The following is a 9,865-nucleotide window of genomic DNA, read 5'->3' on the forward strand; positions in this document are numbered from 1 at the left end:
GGATGCTTTTTGGGGGCTTTTATGGATCTAGAAAAGGCTTACGACAGGGTAGACAGGAAGGCACTGTGGGAGGCATTGCAGATATATGGGATAGGAGGAAAGCTGTTAAGAGCAGTCAATAGCTTTTACGGGAGTAGTAGAGCTTGTGTTAGGATTAGAAATGGAGAGAGTGAATGGTTTGAGGTAAAGGTGGGACTTCGTCAGGGATGTGTTATGTCGCTCTGGCTGTTCAATCTTTATATGGATGGGGTGGTGCGAGAGGTGAATGCAAGAGTAGTGGGTCAGGGATTAGAGATGATTAAAGAAAATGGAGAAAAGTGGGAAATAAGCCAGTTGCTTTTTGCTGACGACACTGCGCTTGTAGCAGAATCAGAGGAGGGATTGAGGAAGTTAGTGACAGAGTTTGAGAAGGTGTGTGAAAGAAGGAAGCTGAAGATAAATGTGGGCAAAAGTAAGGTGATGAGATGTACAAGGGGAGAGAGTGACAGCAGGCTGGAAGTGAGCATTAAGTGAGAGAGACTGGAGGAAGTGGATAGTTTTAGATACTTGGGTGCGAATGTGGCAGGAAAGGGAGGAGTGGGGCTGGAGGTAGAATATAGATTGAGAGAAGCGAGTAAATGCCTTGGTGGATTAAAAAGTGTAATGAGAAATAGACATCTGGGAATGGATGCTAGGGGAGGTTATATGAAGGAGTCATTGTGCCGACAACACTGTGCGGGGCAGAAACATGGAACACGAGAGAGGAAGAGAGAAGGAGTTTGAATGTGTTTGAGATGAAATGTCTAAGAAGTATGGTGGGGGTTACTAGGCTAGATAGAGTGAGAAATGAGGTGAGTAGGAGAACAGGAGTGGAAAGGGAGTTGGGAGATAGGGTTGATGAAAGAATATTAGGATGGTTTGGACACATGGAAAGAATGAGTGAAGTAAGATTAGTAAAAGAGGTGTGGAAGGCAGAAGTGGAAGGAGTGAATATGAGGGGGCGCCCTAGGATGAGATGGATGGATGGGGTAAAAGGAGTATTACGAAAGAGAGGAATGTCTGTTGAGGAAGGACGGGAGAGGACAGAAGATAGGGGTGAGTGGAGAATGGTTGTGTATGGATGATGCTGTGATGGATGAGGGGAAGTGGGTGGGTGATGGGTGATGAGAAAGTATGTATGAGAAATATTTTGACGGAGCCCGAAGGGATTTCTCCCCATCTCCTTTTCTTCATGAGGGGACGGAGAGGGGGGGTCGCCGAATTAATGAAGCGGCCTTGCTGTGGATGTGTTGTGTCTTGCGTCACTGCTTCTGACCCAGGGCAGTGGACAGGATTCAGGGATGCAGGGATGCAGGATGCAGGGATGAAAAATGTTACAAGTGGAGTTCCTCAGGGTTCCGTTCTTGGGCCACTTCTATTCATAGTATATATAAATGATATAGACCATGGACTAAAATCTACTGTTTCCAAATTTGCTGATGATACAAAACTGTGCGGAGTGGCAAATGATCACTCAAACCAATTAGATATTCAAGAAGATTTAAATATATTACAGCAATGGTCTGAAAAGTGGCTAATGAAATTTAACACAAGTAAATGCAAGGTAATGCACATAGGTAAAAATAACAGTAAGTACGATTACAAGTTATTTGGAAATTCGTTAACAAAAGTGGATAGTGAAAAAGATCTCGGCGTAATTATCAGTAACGACCTCAAATCATCCAAGCACTGTACAGGTAAACGTCGACTTACGATGGCATTAGGTTTCGATAGAGCCATCGTAAGACGATTTCATCGTAAGTCGATCCCCAATTTGTGTATCACTCTGTTCCGTGGTCACTGTACCTAGCCTACCTGTATATTAACCACCAGAGATACTGAATATAGCCTATTAAACATGTACAGTAGTTTATTTAATTATTTTTATCCTTTTTACCATATTCAAACACTATAATATGTATTTTCAGTACGGGAATTAAATATCGCGGGCAGCAGCCAATGCCAGCCGTACGACGTGACGTAATAATACTCGCATCTTAAAATATAGTCACCGCTTATATCGATCGTTCTCTCTTTCACCCGCGAATTTTGAAAACCACAGAGAATGAGATTCAGGGCACATTTGAGAGAATGTAAAAACACAGGGGCGACTACAATAAATAATCAAGACGCCGATATGGCAGCGTCGCGAATCCACTTGCTCCTCATGACGCCTATGTGTGCGGCACCGTATGGAAGGGGTTAAATATATCATATCGTCGTCGTCGTCATCGTAAAGTCGAACAATCGTAAGTCGCGGCCATCGTAAGTCGACGTTTACCTGTATTTCAGCCTCTGAGAAAGCAAATAAGATTCTAGGACTCATTGCGCGATCTTTTGATTTCAAAAGTCCATCACTCATTAACAAGCTATATAAATCGTTAGTTCGTCCACATTTGGAATATGCTGTTTCCGTATGGTCACCGAATCTCATTAAAGACATTGACAGACTGGAAAAAGTACAACGGCGAGCCACAAAACTGATTCCAAATATCAAAAATAAATCATACGAAAATCGACTAAAACATATGAATCTGTTTTCCCTAAAAAAAGCGTAGACTCAGAGGTGACTTGATACAGGTCTTTAAGATTTTAAATGGAATTGACCACATCAAAAGTGACAAAATTTTTACATTGAATGAGAATCAGACAAGAAACAATGGTCTCAAACTGTCCGGAAATAGATTCAATTTGGAAGTAGGTAGAAACAACTTTGCCAACCGTGTAGTTAATGAATGGAATAAACTTCCTGCACAGGTAGTACAATGTAGTTCAGTTCGAAGCTTTAAGAATCATTTAGATGCTATAACGATTATAATTTATTTTATATTATTTGTTTTTGTTTTGTTATCATTTGTCTGTCTGATTTTCATTTATTATTAGTTATATGTCAATTTATTATTATTTACTATTTACCTGTTTGTTTATTATTTAACTATACCTATGCATTTATTTATGTATTTTATTTGTTATTTACATTATTATAGTTTTTATTTATTATTTTATTATTATTATGATTTTTTTCGCATCCGACCTAGATATGGACCAAAAGGTCTCCTGTCGGCATGCTCCGCCTTTGTAATCCTTTGTAATCCAGGAGGTGCCAAGATGGGGGGAAGGGAGAGGGGAGTGGAGTATGTAGGGGATGGAATGGGTGGGAGTGGTTTCTATGCCTTTTTCTTTTTGGCTACCCCCCGTGTAAGGGGGAAAAGCCTTTGGTATATGTATGTATATATATATATATATATATATATATATATATATATATATAATGCATGCATAAATACATTCATACATACATGCACACATACATACAGGCATACATATATACTTACATATGCACACATACATACATACATACATTGATACATATATACACACATATATACATACATACATATATACATGCATTCATACACACATACATTAATACATACATACGTACATACATACATGCATACATACAAACATACATACACACATGTATACATACATACATTCAAACATATATACATATGTATTTGCATATGTGCATGTATACATGTATATATATATATATACATATATATATACATATATATATATATATATATATATACATATATACATATACATATACACTGAATGGTTCCCAGTGATCAATTAATATTTTTTTCAACCACAAATCACTTTGAATTCCATGCCATCGCAGTCGAGACTGAAGAATAGCTCGATGGAGGCATCCGTTGGAAATTGAAACGTGGACGAGCCGAGGATTCGAACCCAGCTAACCTGTAACAAAGTTACAGTGACTTAAACCAATACGCTATAAAGATATCTCTCTTGATAGCCTATTGGTTTAAGTCACTGTAACTTTGTTACGGGTTAGGTGGGTTCGAATCCTCGCCTCGTCCACGTTTCAATTTCCAACGGATGCCTCCATCGAGCTATTCTTCAGTCTCGACTGCGATGGCATGGAATTAAAAGTGATGTGTGGTTGAAAAAAAATATATATATACAAACTTGCATGCATACTTACAAAAATACATACATACATACTGTCACGTCCTTATCGTGAATACTGTCCTGTGGTTCTGTTGCGTCACGTCCTTGTGTGAATAAAGTCTCCTGTTTATAATTTTAAGTCACGCCTTGCGTGAATATGTGTTGTGTATTATTATTAAGGCATGTTATAATGTGTATGTTATCAGATAAACCATTGCGCAATACCCGTCTGTTGGGGCGCGCTTCTATGACGTTCTGTCAGATGACGCCAATCTCAGAACAATGCTACATAATTTGGCGGGAAAGCATGTTCTCCTTTCCCATTGGTTGGAGGTGGCTAAACTACCTACTATAGATACTTTTCGGCATCCAGGAAACGTAATCACTAATTTCCGGGCTATTTAAGGCCGGGCAGAGAGCGACTATACAGACAGAACCCGAGAGAGAGAAGCAGAACGGAGGGAGAATCAGAGAGAGAAGACAAGAAAAGCAGACGCCCACGGCTCATCTGAATCTACGTGGAATTTTTTTCTACATTCGTCCATTACGACAACTCAACTAAATAAGTTCTGTTATTTCTCGACTATCTAACATCAAAAAATATCCTACCAGAAGTTATCGTGCATCAGCTTGTCCTCAAACAACTCATTTGTTCTCAAGACTTGAAGAGCGGTACAAACGACTTTCCGTTGGTGCGATATCTAGCAACCAAAATCATGGCTCGTCTTCACCTTAATCAAAACTTTATTTCGCCCATCTGTTCTTACGTGCTGATTACAAGCGCACAACTAGCTACTCTACCTGGCAACTGATTTAGTACCCATTTATAAATTCATATAACATATATACATTTAGAGTTCCATATAGCTTGATGTATATTGATATTTTCTTTTGTTTATTCTATGTCTGTTTATGTTGCTTGTGTCTATTTTACTATTGTAAATAATATTTTATTTTAACGAAGAGATTAATTATCCTGCCTGAACTCTCTGTCACTCGTCCGAGCTGCGCACGGCCTTATTTTTTTTTTTTTTTGTGTCGCGACTCACTTGACCCACAGGTGGATCGTGACACATACAAACATACATACACACATACATGCACATATACATACATAAATATATACATACATATGCCGCCTCCCGGGGATGGCCCATCAAGACCTCCCTCGAGGCCAGGGACTCCAGCCTCCCTTCACTTCCCCCTCACATCTCGGCCATGGCATCTCGGCTGGGAGCGAACCACTGGCGGACCCGATTCACACAGGTCATCTGTTCTTGTGGCATGGAGCCGGTGTCCTTCATCCACTGCGGTTTTCTCTGTCCAGACCAGGAACATCACTTCAACGATCTCAGAAACCTCCTTGGTAACCCTGACACAGCATTAGATCGCCTCAGAGCAAGCTCCACCACAGACGTCGGACGAAGACACTTAATCCTTGCAGCCCACCTCATCTGTTCCTCCTCTGTAGGACCCCTGCTGTAGAGAAGTTCTAACCTGAACCCCACACCCCACACTCACACACACAGACACTTTCTCAGACACGCTCAACCTCATTAATTACTTCCCACCTATCCGATCCCCCACTTTATATGATTAACTTCCCTCCTATACAATGAATACCATCTTCTATAAAAGAAAATGATAAGACAGTCCCCAAATCGGCCAGAGCCGCTGGAACTCAACTGAAAAATACATACATACATACATACATACATACATACATACATACATACATACATACATGCATACATCTAATCTCATGTCGATATACTTTTTAATTTTGTAAGCGCGGACCGTGTAGTCGCTCACACAGAACGTTTTATCAAGTTTTTTGGGATAAATGTCCTGCACCTTAGTCTTCACCAGTGAACTCTTCGTCATCCTTACCAACCTACATATTATTCACAGTTTCCTCCACTTATACCCAAAGTGCCCAACAAGCAATTTTCACCCGTGTACCTAGATCTGGAGAAGGCCTTCCATAAATTACCTCATAATTGACTAACCTGGAAGATGGATTGTATGAAAGATTTTCTGGAAGACTGGTACACGAGGAAAGTAATAAAGAACAACAAGCAATTTTCGCCCGTGTACCTAGATCTAGAGAAGGCCTTCCATAAATTACCTCATAACTGACTAACCTGGAAGATGGATTGTATGAAAGATTTTCTGGAAGACTGGAACACGAGGAAAGTAATAAAGAACAAAATGTCTGATGGAGGGCAATAACTAACGAAGTCCAACAAAGGCCACCCGTGATGTTCTTGATCTACGTAAATGATATGATGAAAGGTATGATAAGGTACACTAACACGTTTACAAATGATGCAAAAACTATAACGGATAAAAATAAGGAAGACTGCAAGTAGTTACAAAAATATCTAGACATTGTATATGCCTGGAGCCAAGAGTGGAAAATAAACCCCAACATCTACATATGCAAACTATTCAAAGTTGACAAAATTTGAAAAAGGGTAATTAATGAATTATTCAATGAGAGATGATTCAGTTTAAAAGCAAAAGCTGAAAAGGATTTTGGAGTGTATCTAGTCTTTCGAAGAACATTGCACCAGAATTGTTGGTGAAATATACAGATTGTTAGAGAATATTGCAGTTTTTCCATTGCATCGATAAGGAGATTATAGAGAAGAAAATATATATTATTTTTGAGTGGAAGGGTGGTGAGGTAAACGTCAAAAACTGAAGAAGTCTTTCTAGGACGAAACGTCAGTAATAAAACTTTGCACTCATTCTGTCTTACGTACTTCAACATATAGATTTTTTATCTGCCTTAGATTGAAATGCGCACAAAGGGAATGATATTAACAAGATTGAAGGCGTTCGGGAAGGAATTTGATATGGTGTGTGCGTTTAAGGTCACAGCATTACCCATAAATCGGTCATATATGAACTCTGAGTTCTCTTGCGGGAGGGAAATAACTGTCGATCACGAGTCCAACACGTGATCCAAGACCATGGCGAATCACACACACACACACACATTGTATGTATGCATTTGTATCTTTAATACTAGAGGTCTGTACAGATTAATTGCGCAATACAAAGCACCAATGTTTTTCGTCAGCGACCTTTCAGTGAGTAACTGCAACACTATCATGCACTGATGCGCTACAGGTGTTCTTAGGAGAGAATGATAACACCAGCTATGGTCTCGCTTGCCCGCTCACTCGCACGCACCCTGATAACTCCACTGTCGAGCGTCGACTGGATAAGTGCATTCGGTGACCACGGCTGAGGGGAGGAGGGAGGAGAGGGGAAAAGAGGGGTCGGGGTTGTGGTAAGATCAAAGAGGAGCTCATGGAAGTAAGGTCGGAGTAGGAAATTGGGTAGTACTTAGGGTGAGAGTAAAGATGAAGGAAAGGGGCAGAACAAGGCGAGGTTGAATGATAGAATTATTCTATCAGTTAGAAAAACTGAAGAGGAGTCACGTTTGGTATACGAGGTTGAAAGAAGGTGGCTGAGAGAATGTCAAGTAAAAGAGTATCAACCTTCCTTTATAGGGGGAGACTAGTCCCCTATGTCAAAAATGCTGTGTGATTCTGAGCCGCAGGTGTACCATGACACCCCATATTGACTACATAACACTTATGTAATAAATACCTCATTGACGTATGGGAGAGAGAAGATAAAAGGGGCATGAGAAGGAAGACAACTTTAGTGGAGGTAGCCATGATGCTGACGTGTGATGGTGCCCACGTTGGCTGCGGCGGCAGGTGGTTTATGGTCATGATAGCGGTGGCGCTAGAAACAAATGACTCAAGGTGTTAGGTTAAACCGAGAGGTAGAAACAATTCCGCCAGTCGCATTGTTACTCAGTTGATGAGATGTAGGGCATCTCTTTTTTATTTTATGGCAATTGGTTAGTTTGCTTGTTTTGTCTGATTGTGTGCTTGTTTATATTTTTATTATATCCATTTATCTAAAATATTTTTATTCTATACCTGACCTCGCTCTGGACTGGAAGGTCTCCTCTCGATATGCTTTGGCATTATAATCCACTGTAATCAATCATGATAATCATGGTGAGGCTGAGGATGGTGATGACCATCATTACTTTTACTATCATCAATAGTATCAGTAACTACAATCTAATTAGGTCTATGAATGCGCAAGAATATGAAACAAGAGTAAAAGGGAGGAGATTGGTAGTACGCTTGTGAGAAGGCTGAATATATTGCACTGAGTGAAAATAGAATGAAAGGGAGAGGTGTTTCAATTTGCGAGCGAGAGGTAGGATGTCGGGAGTGGAGAGAGGGTGATGGAAAAGGGGTGGTTCTGTCCGTGATATCGTGTGTGTGTGATTGAATGGAAGAAGGTCTCATCGAGGATAATGTGGATGACGATGAGAATAACTTGGGAAGGGGGGATAGGTATGGGTGTATGGAAGCGCCTAAAACTCTGGTTGTAAGAAAAAGGAGTGGGGAAGTGGGGGAGTTTTAGAAGAAGTTGCTTGAGTAAATGGAGAGTTTTGAGAGGAATGTAAATACACCAATGCTGGGGAACTACATGCTAGAGTAGGAGATTAGCCAATAAAATGTTAGAGAGGTACGGTGAACGAGGATGGAATGAAAGCGAGAGAAACTATTTGAGATGTATATTACGAGACAAAATATAAACAACACAGTGTTAAAAAAGAAAAAAGAAGTATAGTATATCAATAATCATGGGCCAAGGTAGTTGGAGGAAGAATAGTCAAGAGGGGATTAAAGGATGATTAGAAGAGTTTTGGGGATGCGTGTGTTAGGAGGGGGAATGCTATAATGCCGTGTCTCATTCTGGTGGAAGGGAGGTTGGTAGTGGATGTGGAGAAAGGGACGAAAGCAGAGAGATGCTAAAAATAAGTTGATTTATGAGCGGAAAGAGGATGGATACAAGGCAAAATTGAGAGAAACGTGGAAAGTAGTGAGATTTATTTGATATTTTATGGGTGCGAGATGGATGTCTGGTGGTTTTATGTTTGTATTTGGCCACCCCACCCATAAAGGGGAAGTTCTTATTGGTATATGTAATACTATTACCATTGTCTTTGTTATTATTGACATTGTAATTGTTGTTATTATTATTATTATCATCATTATTATTATCATTATTATTATTATTATTATTATTATTATTATTATTATTATCATTATTATTATTATTATTATTATTATTATTATCAGTATTAGTATTATCATCATTATTCTTGTTAAATTGAATAGCCGCTGACGTTCTGACGATCTGTGTAGCTGATCGCTCAAAATTGCGGAAGACCTTTTTTTCCTCATTGTACAATGTGGAACAGAATTTTCCAATATTCATCTGGGAACCAGTATCTGCAGATTTCGAGGTCTCTTACCTCTTCTTCAGCTGGGTGGTAATAGTGAATATTTTAATCATCTTGGACTATATGTTCACAAGTGAAAAATGACCTCACCGAGTGAGCTGTAATTTATCGTCCGTGACTGTTGTGATGAAACGTCACTATGGTGTTCTAGTCCGGTTTTTTTTAGGGAAGTATCAATTGGTTCTGCTTTGTGTTTAAGGGACTAGAACACCATAGTGACGTTTCATCACAACAGTCACGGACGAAAAATTACAGCTCACTCGGTGAGGTCATTTCTAACTTGTGAACATATAGTCCAAGATGATTAAAATATTCACTATTACCACCCAGCTGAAGAAGAGGTAAGAGACCTCGAAATCTGCAGATACTGGTTCCCAGATGAATATTGGAAAATTCTGTTCCACATGGAACAATGAGGAAAAAAAGGTCTTCCGCAATTTTGAGCGATCAGCTACACAGATCGTCAGAACGTCAGCGGCTATTCAATTTAACAAGAATTATATCAGAGAGAAG

At 39.7% G+C, this 9,865-nt stretch overlaps 1 protein-coding gene across 1 annotated transcript in view; it reads right to left on the minus strand.

The window, feature by feature from the left end:
- LOC143019124 (uncharacterized) overlaps positions 1-5,454 on the minus strand; it is a 16,523-nt gene extending 11,069 nt beyond the window's left edge. The window contains exon 1 of the mRNA XM_076174819.1: positions 5,133-5,454. The gene's annotated coding sequence lies outside the window, so the exon portion shown is untranslated. The remainder of the gene's footprint in view (positions 1-5,132) is intronic.
- Positions 5,455-9,865: the final 4,411 nt, after the last annotated feature.

This window comes from Oratosquilla oratoria, chromosome 36 (genome assembly GCF_046742065.1).
Source record: "Oratosquilla oratoria isolate Oo_2021 chromosome 36, ASM4674206v1, whole genome shotgun sequence".
Classification (NCBI taxonomy): domain Eukaryota; kingdom Metazoa; phylum Arthropoda; class Malacostraca; order Stomatopoda; family Squillidae; genus Oratosquilla; species Oratosquilla oratoria.